The sequence below is a fragment of the Podarcis muralis genome, chromosome 1 (genome assembly GCF_964188315.1).
Source record: "Podarcis muralis chromosome 1, rPodMur119.hap1.1, whole genome shotgun sequence".
Taxonomy (NCBI): domain Eukaryota; kingdom Metazoa; phylum Chordata; class Lepidosauria; order Squamata; family Lacertidae; genus Podarcis; species Podarcis muralis.
In genome coordinates, this window is record NC_135655.1 from 25,725,771 (window position 1) to 25,740,488 (window position 14,718).

General features: G+C 43.7%; 1 protein-coding gene across 6 annotated transcripts in view; it reads right to left on the reverse strand.

The window, feature by feature from the left end:
• The window catches only part of FLRT2 (fibronectin leucine rich transmembrane protein 2), an 89,570-nt gene that overhangs the window by 34,533 nt on the left and 40,319 nt on the right, over positions 1–14,718 (reverse strand). For 2 of the 6 annotated variants that reach the window (XM_028718142.2, XM_028718187.2), the window contains exon 2: positions 5,406–5,547. The exons of the other annotated variants lie outside the window; for them this stretch is intronic. The gene's annotated coding sequence lies outside the window, so the exon portion shown is untranslated. The remainder of the gene's footprint in view (positions 1–5,405; positions 5,548–14,718) is intronic. 6 annotated transcript variants of the gene reach the window in all.

Genomic DNA, 14,718 nt, shown 5'->3' on the forward strand with positions numbered 1-14,718 from the left:
TCTGTTCTCATCCTGAAGCAAAGTTCTTAACCCGAGGTACTATTTCTGGGTTAGCAGAGTCTGTAACCTGAAGCGTATGTAACCTGAAGCATATGTAACCCGAAGTACCACTGTAAAGCAATGCACAGCCTGCATGGCACCAGTCCATTAGCCTGACACGAAGGTTTTGTGACGATGATGATGACGATGATGATGATAGTAATAGTAATAATAAATATATACTTATTATACCCCACCTATCTGACTGGATTGTCCCAGCCACTCCGGGTAGCAAGCAGAAGGTCCCACTTCACTGATTCAATTGGTGAAACTGGCTCTGTTACAGGTGCTACATAATACCCATTCTGCATCTGTAAGAACTTGCACTTTGGAACTCCCTGCCTATTGATCTCAGGCAGGTGTTTTTGCTGTACTCTTTTCAGCACCTGCCAAAAACATTTTTGTTTAGGCAAGCCTACCCAAATGTTTGGAAAGTTGATGCAAGTTTTAATCTCTTTTTAGTTCATTGTTATTGTAACTTTTTGAAAGTCTTAAGCTGTTGTTGGCGATTTTCCGTATTGATAACTTTATTGCTTTGTCCATTTTTGTAAACCACTTTGAGGGTTGTTTCTAAAATCAGGTGATGTATAAATAAAATAAAATAAAAATAAATAATCACACACTGCCCCAGAATGATGCTACAGACGATGAGGCAAAGCAGATGAAACAAAATGGTGTCTGGGCTGTCGGCATAGTTGCTTCTGCAGTGGCAGCATAAAAACAAAAAGGAAGCGGGGGAGAGAAAGAAACTGTGGGATTGTCACAGCTAACAGGGAGAAGATGGAGAAAATCAGTGAACTAGTGCACGTGTTCTTTCCCTGCTCAAAAATAGCATGAAGAATTTCGAGAAACCGTCCACACACAGTCCTGTTCTCAGCGTATAATGAATCTCATGTGGTGCCTGAGCTTGCAACACTGTAAAGCTAAAAGAAATGTTGGGAGTAGCTGGAGTTGCCATAAACAACTGCAAGATACACACTGAGACATGCATTTTTATTCCAGTAAGAACATGCCTCAGGTAGATGGTGAATATACAGGTATTGCTAAGCTAGTGCCTGCAGGCAAGAATTTGGGTTCTGTTCATATAATTACCCGATATTCAGCTTAGCCTGCTCCAATATTTAGGTAAGCTTGCTCTGTACATGGCAGGAGGTCTTGCAACAAGAGGAGCCATTTCCTTATAGTGAAGTTTCTGGCACCTCCCTAATTATTACAACTACTATTACAATTGATTTATTAATTGCCTTCTAAACCACCATCTCAAGGTGATCTGCACAAGATAATTAAAAACACAAAAACGACACATACAGTGCCTTTAAAACAAGACTAAAACCACTGCAAGTGGGCACTTGTGGTAAAGACCCATTTATCCAACTGGGAAAGCCTGCCGTAACAAGAATGTCTTCAACCATTTCCAGAAATTGCAGACAAATCATTAAATTATGAATAATTATAGTTATATTAAACTATTATTAAGTCCCGTAAATGTGCCAAGTTCTCTGGCCGTAAAGGCTGAGTAACAAATAAACTCGCCCATTCCCCCTTTTCTTCCTTTCCTGTCTTCTTTTCATATTTTCTACAATGTATTAGATCATGGGCTTGCAATCGTATTAAACCTGAGGGCCATATGCGTCCACATCCAGCTGATTTACTTGTCAGCTCTGCAAAGAACAACTGCTGTAGCTCTTCAAATCAGAGCTAAGGTCTCAGAAAGAGAAAGGGAAATTTTCCTTTAACAGCCAGTCTTGGGGGAAAGTTTTTGCTGTCCTTGCCTCTTCCTCCCGTCTGTCTGCTGTTTGACCTATTGTTGATTGTAAGCTTCATGGGATATGAACCTCTCCTTTTTTGCTTTTGAAAACACTTTAAAGCAGTAATGGCTTTTCAGTAATGGCTATGTAGTGCTGCTGCTGCTGCTGCTGCTGCTACCGATTAGACTACCACCACCAACAGATTAGAAGCATTTCTAGTCTTGAGTATATATTCCAAAAGTTCAAGAAAATGCCATTTAACTATCTGAGAGAGCCTGAAATGTGCATCTTGCAAGCTTCTTCAGAAGCCAGTCATGCAAATGTGTCTGGGCAGTAAAGATAAAAGGGGTTTGGATACATCTGAAGGGATTTTATGTAGGGTTTATGTACGGAATTCAATGAATATTTGCCACAGTTCCTTTACGGCACCTTGCAATTTCTACTCTGAGGGCCAAATTCCTTGAAGGAATGCTCTGTGCAATTGACTCAGAGAGTCTGAATTACAAAGGTTGGCACTACCAATTAAAATTTATGGCTGTGCTCCAGAATTTAAGAAGCAGAGCTTAGATGGGGTGTGTGTGTGTGTGTGTGTGTGTGTGTGTGTGTGTGTGTGTTTTACTATATCCTGGCTTGGGAAACAAGGGTGTTTGTGGGTGGGGGTAACCATATGCTTTTCAAAAGGATAATTGGTTTCAGATTTTATGCAAAGAGGAGGATTGTTTATCATTTCCAAAGCACTTATAAGTTATAACCTTTCCATTTCTAAGGAATGAGGATGAAATGTAAAGAACAGATTCAGATCTCAGTTGCAGAGGTGTACAGTAACAACAGAATAATTCAGATCAAAATCTGTTCCAAAGTGCCTCCTGAATCAAAGGAACTTTTAAGTAACTTTTAAAGTGTATGCCTTGGGCTCCAGGAGGTATTTGCTGTATAATTACAAATAAAAGCTAAATTGTTTCTATAGGACCTGTTTTTCTCACTATCACAAGATAGAAATCACTTCATGAACAAGAACCATGGTATCCAATGAGATTTCTCCCAGATGTTGTTGGACTCCAACTCCCAACAGCCCTAGCCAGCATGGCCAGTGGTCAGGGATGATGGAAGTTGTAGTCCAACAACCCCTAGAGAGCATCACATTGGCTCCCTCTCCACTAGAACTTCTGATTTGTTTTCTCATTCAAGGGATGAATCAGAGTTTGAAATGAGATGAAAGGCAGTCAGTAAAGCCTGACAGGTTCAGTGAATCACAGCTCACCTTTTTTGAATCATGGGAATAGCAATCATAAGCATAATAAATGGTTTCTTGATTCCCATGGCTTACACAGTATAGAATTCCATGGATCTAAAATAACCATCAAAGGAGCAGGGCCACAATACTTTGGAGTTCCTCACTAATGCAAGCAGACTTTGAGAGCTGGCAAAGCATTGTGCCTGAGATCCTGAGCTGTAAGCCAGTTAAGTTCCCCATTCAGATCTTACCTTTCCCTCAAAGTTGCTTGGTAGTCATAAGCGGGATGTGTCCCATGCCAACACCTGATCTGAAATGTGGTGATAGTAATCCTGATCTACCTTTACATGATTGTTGTAAGGATTATTGAGACAATGTATGTGAAGCGCTTTGAATAACTGAAAGTGCAACCTAATTCCTCAGTATTATCATCATCATTATCATCTCATCATTACCATCCTAAAATGGCAACCTTGAGTCTGCTAATAAGCTTCTGGTAATTTACCCTTATAATCTCCCCTGTGTGATGGTTAGCATACAGAGAAGGTACTACTCATTTATTGAATGAGCCACCCAACTAAACAAGAGCTTCCAGCTCACATCTTCAGTTTGCTTTGCTTGTGCAAGGAGAATCTAACACAAGGTGTGTATTCAAGTAATTTTACAGAGAGGGATCTGAAATACTATAGACCAACACAGTAGGATGTAGTAGTGCAGTGCTAACTCCAAGGTTATGAAAAAACAAAAGCATCATATTTCCTCTATCCCCTGCACCAAATAGCCATTGATTTACTCATCAGCCACACATGGGTATGGCATACACAGATTTCCACAGCAGGGGAGGAACACATCAGAAAATATTTCTTTTATTCCTTTCAATGCACAACTCTCTTCCTGGCAAAGAAAAGTTCCCTATGCCCGCGGTCTACATTGTTACTCATCTTGTACATTGCTTATATGTATTTTCCTTCCTTTTGTAAGTAAGCTGCAGGGTTAGCATCTTCTAGCAACTTTTTCCTGTCCTGAACATGTACATAGCTCCTCATCACTTTTGTTACCTTCCTCTGTTCCCCTATCACACAGAGAGAGGTTACTGTAAATCTGACAAAGGCAGGAACTGCAAACACAACACTCTCAACACAGCCATTCATTTCAAAGACTTGCTGAGTCACGATCAGGTAATTCTTTTCAAGATACCAACTGATCTCTTACCATAACAATTTGCCACCCTGAAATCTGTAGTCTGGTTTTTTGTTGTTGTTTTTTTGTGCAGGCTAGTTGCCACGGTCTTCTAGACCAGTGTTTTTCAACCACTGTTCTGCGGCACACTAGTGTGCCACGAGATGTTGCCTGGTGTGCCGTAGGAAAAATTGAAAAATTCGAAAGATTTTTTAAAAAAAATGTCAAATTTTTGCCCACTAGGCGGGCGCCGGACTGTGTCCTGGGTATGGGGGGGTTGACCCCACCCTCGGCCAGCAGGGGCGCCGATTGGCGCTCCTCAGGGGGACACCCTCCACTTTTCTGATGTCCGGGCTGTGATTGGTCCAGACTCCAGCCTGGACCTATCACAGTAGGACATCATCTTCCGACTTCCTTCCTGCCCAAGCACAGTGTGCGCAGCAGCGGAGAGAAGAAGACATCGCGACTCAAGTCACCAGGAGGACCGGAGCAGGAGGAGATGGACGGAGACCAGGACTCGGCGGGAGTTGGCACTTCAGAGAGACCGCATCCGGATCCAGACCAGGCCGCAGGTGCAGCGTGAGGTGAGGAGGTCATCTGGAACCAGTCGGTCATGGTCGGGTCTCGGAAGAGAGACGAGTGAGTCCAGCCCTGTGCAGCAGCAGCAGCAGCCCGGTAAGTTTATATATAGTCAATATAGGCACAGAGTTAAATTTTTTAACATTTTCTAATGGTGGTGTGCCTCGTGATTTTTTTCATGAAACAAGTGTGCCTTTGCCCAAAAAAGGTTGAAAAACACTGTTCTAGACTATGCATCTAGATTCCCACTTTGCATTCAAGCTTTCACTTCACTTTATTTCTCTTGCCTCTGTTCACATCAAAACCCAACAGCCCTCATTAGTGTTAAATTGCATCAATGCCAGTGTAGCCAATCACATCACGTTATCTCCTGAGTCCATTCTACAATTCATATCATATAACTCAACAATGATTATGATGATCTTGATGGTTAAAAATGGCTTGGTTCGTAAATTTTCTCCGTCAGTACAATAAAAGAAATATGAAACTGCAACAGAACCCATATTAAACATTGGAGAGCAAAGGAATGAAACAATTGGATGGAGCAGCCAAGTAATTTCGTTGTCCCCGAGAGGGGGCAATGACAATAAAGATATTATTATTATTATTATTATTATTATAATCACCTCTTCCTTTCTTGGGACCATTTTGAACACTGTGTGTAATAGGCTTGAAAACATATTTTGATGAAAACATCTAAAACTTGCTTCCAAAACCCAGATAATTCTGGAAGGCAATTATGACTGCACCAAGGTATTCTTTAAAGACCTGAAAAACAAAACAAAGGTAATGGGTTCAGCCTCTTCTAAAGGATGCTTAAGTAGTTAATTCACTGTTCAAAATGAACATTTAGGCTGAAGATTCAGCTAGTGATGCAATGCACCATCAAACACACTATAAAATCTAACAGCCCTCTTTTGATTTCAATTTGATGAAAGGATAAAATATGGCTGTATGTTGGGAAGAAGCTTCTCACGAGGCTGGTTGGCAGAAATCTCTGCCTGACATTTCTTCTGTCCTTTCATTGTTTTAGAAAGTCAGTGGTTTATTTATTTATTTATCTATTTAAATAATCATCTGCACCATGCCTCAGAGAAGTTTTATTGCTTTTTCTCCTCAGGGGAGGAAAAAAAATGGTTCTAAGATGTCCTTGGAGACAAGGTCCTCAGTTTGAGTTTTTAAAAGACCCCCTTTTAACTTGGACAAACTATAGAATTGCTAAGTTTCTCAATTCATTACCTGCAAGACATGAGCAATGTCGACTTAAAACATCCATGAGAATTGCAGAATATGTTATGAGATTAGGAGGTGTTGAAAGGCTTGTTCCCTCTGATGACCCAGAAAGCCAGGAGGATCCAGGCAGTAATGAAAGCAGGATGGTAAACCCTTAAGATAAACAGTCTTTTGAATGGGTTCCCATCAATTGCTCAACTACTGTTCTCTCCTCCTGGCTCTAGATATGGGGCTTGGATACTCCAAGTATCTGGACATTTACCACTAGTTCATATGATGCACTAGAGTATGAGGAAGCAACACTGCTCAAAACTATTAAGCAATGGCCCTGTGTTAAGTTGGAACCTCTGGCTTGTGGTCCTTTCCCCCAATTTACAGTGCAGTAGTACAGTGCAAAACTAGAAAAAGCCTTTGGTTTGAGATGAATTGTGCCCAAAGCCACTGTGCTTTCCTCGCCTGTGACTAGCACAAATCAAAGTTGCCCCCTGCATCTCTGAGAGAAACACATTCATGATGTGTCATCTGGAAATAGAGTATCCCTTTGATTCATAATGGTTCAGAACAGCACTTCCAAGTATTTTCCTTTCCCTTGAACATTAAAGCAAGCAACTTTAGTCGGGTCCCCTTAGATTTCGGAACTGAGCCAACATTTTGTGTTGTCTTTAATATATGGCTATTTTGCCAAGATGGTATCAAAGGAACAGCACTGAGAAAACAGTCTGCCACCCATCCTTTTCCACCCCATCCCTCCAGAAGATCCTCTGAACTAAAAGGGCAGCCAGCCTCTCCCTGCTTAAGATAATAGTAGCATTTATCACCCATGGTACATCGGGCATCTTTGCAAACATTAGCCATGGAGTTGATAGCCCAGTAGGAAAACAAGCAACGGATAATTAAAACAAGAGCAAAACTAAGAAAATACATAAAAACAGCTGTAGGCTGACATTCATCTTGGATGCTCCTCCACTGAAATATTTAGGATTTGTGTCGCCTGACACCAGTAGCTTGAGACAGCAGTAGAGATTAGCGTGTGGAGTCCAGTGGGAATTATATGTTATATTTGGCTGTCAGGACTATAGCACATAGAGCAATTCCCATAATGAGGTTGGCTTAATGAAAGGATGGGGAACCTATGGCCTTCCAGTTGCAGTTATAACCCGGAACTTTTTTTCCTGCCAGAACTCACCAGAACGCAGTACAGTGGTACCTTGGTTTACGAACTTAATCCATTCCAGAAGTCCTTGCTTAAACCAAAGCGTTCATAAACCAAGACGTGCTTTGCCATAGCAGTGGGGGACTCAATTTACAAATGGAACACACTCAACAGGAAGTGGAACATGTTCTGCTTCCAAGGCAAAGTTCACAAACCAAAACACCTACTTCTGGCTTTGCAGCGTTCTTAATCCAAGTTGTTCATAAACTAAGCTGTTCTTAAACCAAGATGCCACTGTACTGGCCAGGGGCGATTGAAGGCGTCATGACACTCGGGGCAGCAAACAGCTATGTACAGCACATGTGCTGTACATAGCGGTTTGCCGGTGGCGCTGCTCCAGCGCCGTACGGACGGTGCCAAGATCCTCCGTTCACGGCTGTAGCAGCGACGGAGGGATCCCACCACTGTCTGTATTGCGCTCGAGTGGCAAACCTCTATGTACAGCGCATGTGCAGCATCGTTACATACAGCACATGCGTGTGACGCTGCACATGCACTGTACATAGCAGTCTACTGCCGGCGCTGGGCTCCTCTGCTTGTGGCTGCAGCCACGAATGAAGGATCCTCCACATGTGGCTGCACCGGTGCGATGGCTGCTTGCGCCCCCGCAAGCCCCTGCGGAGTGCTTTCTTGTCACACCCCCCCAGACACGGCACCTGGGGTGCACCGCCCCCCTGTTGCAATGCCACTGGTACTGGCACCTGTCAGGTGGGCACCATTGCCATTCTAGGAGAATGCAAGAGGTAAGTTCTAGCACCTCTTTTTCTAGAAAAATGGCACTGGTTACAACTCTGATCGTTCCTGACCTTTGGCCATCTTACCAGGACCTGATGAGAGTTGGCCCTTCATGTTATTGTGAAAGGCCCACCAGGCACAGTTGCCAACTCCAGGGGTCCCTGAGTGCCTGGGCACCCACAAAATTTTCACTGTGGGTGCCTGGCCTCCACTGCTTGCTGCCTTACCTCTGACTCTCTGGTGCGGCCGCAGCAGCTGGGCTGGGGCCTCTGCATTCACCACAAGCCCTCTATTGGGGCCCACTGTGGCTGAGGATGTGCTTCTGGGGTGCATCTGCAACTATGTCAGGCCCCAACAGAGACAGTGGAGGTGGAGACTCTGTCCTGCCACGGCGGCAGAGGGTGGCAGCCGAGCAGTGCGTGCATGACATGACATCACTGGGCATTCACAGTCTGGGGCCCAAGTGGGCACCTCTGGCCAAAGGTTTCCTATTCCTGGTGTCCTGAAAATTATACTGAGGTTAATGGAGGGACAGGTATAAAATAATACCTTCCCTACATATGTACTGTTTCTCTGCTGTACCCTATTCACTATATATATTTGGAGACTAGCAACAAATTGATAATGACTCTTTTCCTGGTGGCAAACTTGACAGCTGAATGAGCCTTGGAGTCACAAAATGAAGCAAGGGGGGGGAGGCATGGTCTTATGACTGTAATCCTTGAACCACTTTCTTCAGAGCTATCACATCAACACAAGACCACTCTACAACAAGGAATCTGATGACTTTGATAATGATTGGTGCAGAATCCTATTGTTAGGTTATGCAAGGAAATAGTGGAAATAGACAAAGGGCATTATTGTGGTAAGATGGGGGAATCTGTGGCTCTTCAGATGCTGATAGACTACAGTGACTACCACTGACCATGATGTTTGGGGGTGATGAGAGTTGATGCAGAACATCACCTGGAGGTTCGGAGTTTCTTTATCCCTGGGAAAGTTCTGGATCAAAATAATGTTGAAATATGGTTTCAAAGGACAAGTCCCCCCCCCCCACACACTTTTGCCGTTGAAAAATTGTAATAAGAGCTTTATAAAAGGTCAAATAACTATATCTGTGACTAAGGGAATGAAATGTTACCGAGTATTTGAGTGAATGCCAAAGTATCTGCGCTGCCTTCTGAAAATTAGCAAACCGAAACAGGAAAGTCAGGTCTTACTTCTATAAATGTAAAGTATTTACAGCTCTACCTCTTATACCTCTTTCTCAGTAGTCTAGCTATGGAATAGTCTAGTCATGCAGTAAGAGTTGTAAAATATTGCTTGTTCTTTAGTGTGTGTGTGTGTGTGTGTGTGTGTGTGTGTGTATTTCTTAAGCCAAAAATTAAGTTCTATACATCACCTAAAAATGAAGATCAGCAGTGTGATTTCTAGTACCACCATGGAAAGCTCACATTCTCTAACCTGGAACCTTCCAGCTATTTTTGATTACAACTCTCACCAGCCCAGACCATTGGCCATGCTGGCTGGGAGTGATGCGAGTTGTAGTCCAACACATCTGGAGGACTTCAGATTGGAGAAGGCTGGTCTAGCTACTTAGAAAATTAAGCCTTAAAATGAAAGTGTGGTGAAACCCTTCATGAACAAAAACAGCAAAGAATTTGCAGGACACTGAGCCCAACATTTCTATAACACTTCTCTATCATTTAGGCTGCATTCACATGTCAGCTTATTCTGGTTTTTTTGCCATTTTCCTGTCAATTTTTGCATTATATTTGAGCTTTTGCATGACATATAAGCCTCTTCCAGACATATAGTGGAATATAGCACAAGTTTAGTGCTCATTCCCCTGTTATTTGTAAGCAAAGTATTTCCTAGAAGCAAATGATACAGAAACAGATGCTAAGCTTATGATATATCCCTCCATATTTCTAGAAGGTGGCTATGCTGTTCAAAGGGGCATATACAATGTGGAAATTAACAGTTAGGGAAACGTCAGAAAAACAGAATAAACTGCTATTTGAATGCAGCCTTGGACTGTGTAACCAAGTAGATTCTGCTGCCCAACCACCCAGAGCCTACCATTCTGACTAGCAATAACTGACATTGCATTTTTGAGTTTTACTCTTTATCAAGAGCCAGTTCATATGCTACACAGAAAGGAGTCCATGTTTCCCACTGGGAGTACACCCAATGGGGAGGTTCTGTCAAGTCCATCTCTTTGATGAGGACATCTAGTCAAAGCCTTCCAGCCAACTTGTTGGTCACACTCATTCCTGAAGTGTTTAGGTATGCACCTCAAAACCTAATAAACATAACAATGTAAGAAGAGTCCTGCTGGTTCAGACCAAAAGTTCAATTTGGACTTGACAATCCTTGGACTTTATGACAATAACATATATAGAAGGTTAATAGTAATATGATATGTTATTGCCATCAGGAACTGTGCTTTGCCATTTTTTGATATGACGATTAAATTACAGTTTCATTGCATATAAAGTTATGTTACTTTATAGCCAGATGTGTGTGTGTTGCAGTGTTCTAAACATGATTTACGTAATGAGGCAATTGTGGTGTGTGTTGTCATAGGGCCATCTAGCACAGGACTGTCAGCAATGACTGTCAGCGCATCTCCAGGATTCCAGACACTGGGTGGAATTCAATGTCCCACTATTATAAGTTCCATCTGCTCAGGCGTATCAGGCTGTCCAAAAACACAATCCTCTGCCCCTCCCTCTGTACACTATTCTGGGGGTTCTCCTGGCACATACACCCTGCACCAATTGCAGGGTAGCAGATGTGCAGTGGGGGGGGGGGGGATGCAGAGGAAGAAAAGGCCAGATATGGAAGCCCTTGAGCAGGGCTTGTGCTGACATGGTTAATCAGGAAGGTTTTTTGCATCTGTACTTGGAGATGCCTGGGATTGGACCTGAGACCTTCTGCATGCAAACCAATGCTTTGCCACTAAGCCATGTCCCTTTTCCATCACAACTACGCATCACTGATAGGCTTATCCTGCATGAAATTGTTTCACCTCCCTTTTAAAGTCATCCAGGTTGGTGACAATCACTATCCTCGTAGGAGTAAATTCCATAGCTTAACTCTGTGCTGTGTGAAATAATTCCTTTTGTGTGTGTTTGTGTGTGTGCCCTGAGTCTCCCAACATGTGTGAAAAAGCCCTCAGATGAAAAATCCACTTTCAAGTCATGATTGAAATAATGCAATTGCCTAGATTTGATTGTGGGGACGCAGGTGGTGCTGTGGGTAAAAACCTCAGTGCCTAGGGCTTGCCGATCGAAAGATCGGCGGTTCGAATCCCCGCAGTGGGGTGCGCTCCCATTGCTCGGTCCCAGCGCCTGCCAACCTAGCAGTTCAAAAGCACCTCCGGGTGCAAGTAGATAAATAGGGACCGCTTACTGGCGGGAAGGTAAACGGCGTTTCCGTGTGCTGCGCTGGCTCGCCAGATGCGGCTTTGTCACTCTGGCCACGTGACCTGGAAGTGTCTCCGGACAGCGCTGGCCCCCGGCCTCTAGAGTGAGATGGGCGCACAACCCTAGAGTCTGTCAAGACTGGCCCGTACGGGCAGGGGTACCTTTACCTTTACCTTTAGATTTGATTGTAAAGTTTGCATTTGTTCAAAACCTGTTGACCTTTGTATTCATTGGGGATTTTTAATGCAACCTTTTAAAAAGCAGCTGCCAGTTAGGAGTCTGTTCTTGGGTTCATTTTAATACACTGGGAATAATATTAATGATAATAAAGGTAAAGGTACCCCTGCCTGTATGGGCCAGTCGTGACCAACTCTAGGGTTGCGCGCTCATCTCGCTCAAGAGGCCAGGAGCCGGTGCCATCCGAAGACACTTCTGGGTCACATGGCCAGCGTGATGAAGCTGCAACTGGCGAGCCAGCACCAGTGCCGCACACGGAAACGCTGTTTACCTTCCCTCTATAAAGCGGTACCTATTTATCTACTTGCACTTAGGGGTGCTTTCGAACTGCTAGGTGGGCAGGAGCTGGGACCGAACGACGGGAGCTCACCCCGCCGTGGGGATTTGAACTGCTGACCTTACGATCAGCAAGTCCTAGGCACTGAGGTTTTACCCACAGCGCCACCCGCGTCCCTATTAGTTTCAGCCGGGGAGGGCGGGATACAAATTAAAGTTCATTTAATGAGCTGAAACTGGGCTCAGGGCAGCTAACATCAAATATATAACATTGGTATAAGATCAAGCAATAATTAAATTACCTCCTAAAAAACAAGTCAGGGTCAAATTAAAATCTAATTAGATGGCTTTCCTCAGGATTAGGGTTGGGAACAGTCAATGCTCATCAGGCCCAACTGTTTACGCTGTTCTTATATGGGCCTGTGAGAATGCTGGGAGGCCTCTTTCATACTAGTTCTTATACAAAAATAAAACAGCTTCTTTCTGATCAGCTATTGCGTTGGGGGTGGGTGCTGTTCTTTGATACATTTTATAGCTGCTGGATTCCCCTTGTTCCTTCCATTTCTGCTGTCCTCCGTGTAGTTTATAAGCCACAGAAAAAATTCTACCACATGGACATGAACAGCATTTTACTTTTTTGCATTTCTTGGGCCTGAAACAAACATTCTGCAGCCAGCCAGCCAGCCAACATCTTACAAGACATGGCGGCTCCTGCTTCTCCACTGCTTCTACTCCCACTTGGGCATGTCCTTTAACTTCCAAAAACTTCAAATATGAACTGGCTTCAGTGCTGCGGGAGTCACCTTATCTGCATCCACCATTTCCAGAGTGAAAAGTGAGGGACAATGAATGAAAAGCATTCAACTTCTCAAATTATTATACATCAAAGTGATCTAATACCAGCCTCTTCTACCGAGCCTCACATTGGCTTCCACATCACTGTCTAAAACAGAATTTCTGACCTGGGAACAATGCGTGGAATTTAACACTGAGTTCATCCAATCATTCTGTCTATGCAAGAATTTTAGCTTTCCAGAAAGAACAATCCCTGCTCTCCTCCCCACACAAGCTGTTTGGGGAGACCCCCCCCCCAGCGAATATTGGTGTGCACATGGGCACATAGAGGGGAGGGGGAAAGCCTCATTGCACAAGCGGAAGTTCTTGCACAGGACTTCAACTGATGGGGCTCGTTAGGTCGATCCCACCCATTTTTATTTTTAAAATTAATTTATATCCCACCCTTCCACCCAAAGAAGTCCAGGTTAGCAATAGAATAAGAAAGCATTAAGTGATTGGATGGCTCAAATGATTGGTAAAAAGGCTTAAGGAACCTTCAGATTCAGAGTACTGCCTGTATTCTAGTTTAGGTTTATAATCACCATCTAGACATTGTGATGTTTTGACAACAACTCAATGCCTTCTGTGAGATGAGTAGGTGTGAAATCTCACTGCAGTTCTAACACCATTGGTTGAGTAACAGAAGAAGACAATCACCTATTGTAAATGAAAGATGTAATCAAAGATGTTAGCAAAGTGGGGATAATTCTAAGGTGATGATAAAGTTTGTGAACACTAACAACTGCAGCTGAAACTACATCCCTCTTCCATTCCTCTTCCCACAATACCTGAGTTTTGTTAAACAATGACTACAATATTGCAACATGAGAAGAAAATCCTGGGTGATTAGCTTCAATGAAACACTCTCTCCAAGTACAAAGAGGCGGAGGAAAGTTGGATGTCCTCCCTAAGGACTGCAGCCATCAACACAGAAAGAATGCTGGCTCCAGGCTTTGGACAAGATGCCCTTGGATGAGACACCTTCGCTAGAGCACCCTTCCCTCTTTGCAGCTGCTGTGGTTGTTCTTCTGTCCCACCACTGCCTAATCACTTGCCAGGAAGAACTTTTGGCTGAGCGGGTGAGCACGTGATGGCACATCCGTCTGTCTGTCTCCCCCCCCCCCAAAAAAAGTAAAGCATGTGTTGTGTGAGCAGGTGCCAATGGTGAGGGAGAAGGGCAGGAATTCTTTGCCTTTCCAGAGGGCTCTGCTTTAGCAGTTGCCTACTTATGCCAACCCATGACATCAGCTCTGGCCACAAGCCTCATCTCTGCTTCTATTCCCTCCCTCGTAACAACAATGGGATGGTATCAGCCAGTGCAGTGTAGAGGCTAAAGTGTTGCACTAGGACCTGGGAGAAGACTAGGGTTCAGATCTCTGCTGACATAAATCCCTCTATGTGACCTGGGTCCAGCTGCAGTCTCTCAGGCTAACCTGCACCACTTGGTTATGGCCAGGATTAAAAAGGGGGAGCATGAGAAGTGTATACAATATAAGTAGATAAGAAGAGTCTTCTGGATCATCGAGTGCAGCAACCTGTTTTCAGAAAATCAGATGCCTGTGGGAAACAGACAGGATCTGAGCGCATAAACACTCTCTCCTCCTGTGGCTTCTAGCAACTGTCATTCAAAACCATTACTATGGAGACAGAGCACAGTCATCAGGGCTAGTAGCCATCGATAACCTTATCCATGAACTTGTCTAATCCTCTTTCAAAGCCATCTACATTAGCAGCCATCACCATCCCCTGAAGAAGTGAGTTCCATAGTTTATGCACTGCATGAAGAAGTACTTTTATCTTTATTCTGTCCCGAAACTTCTAGCATTCAGCTTCACTGGATGTCCATGACATCTTGTGTTCTGCGAGAGGGAGAAAAGCTTTTCTCTATTCCCTTTCTTCATGTCAATCCTAATTTCATACATTTCTAACTAAAAAGTCCCCAAATGCTGCAAGCTTTCCACACTGAGGAGTTGGTCC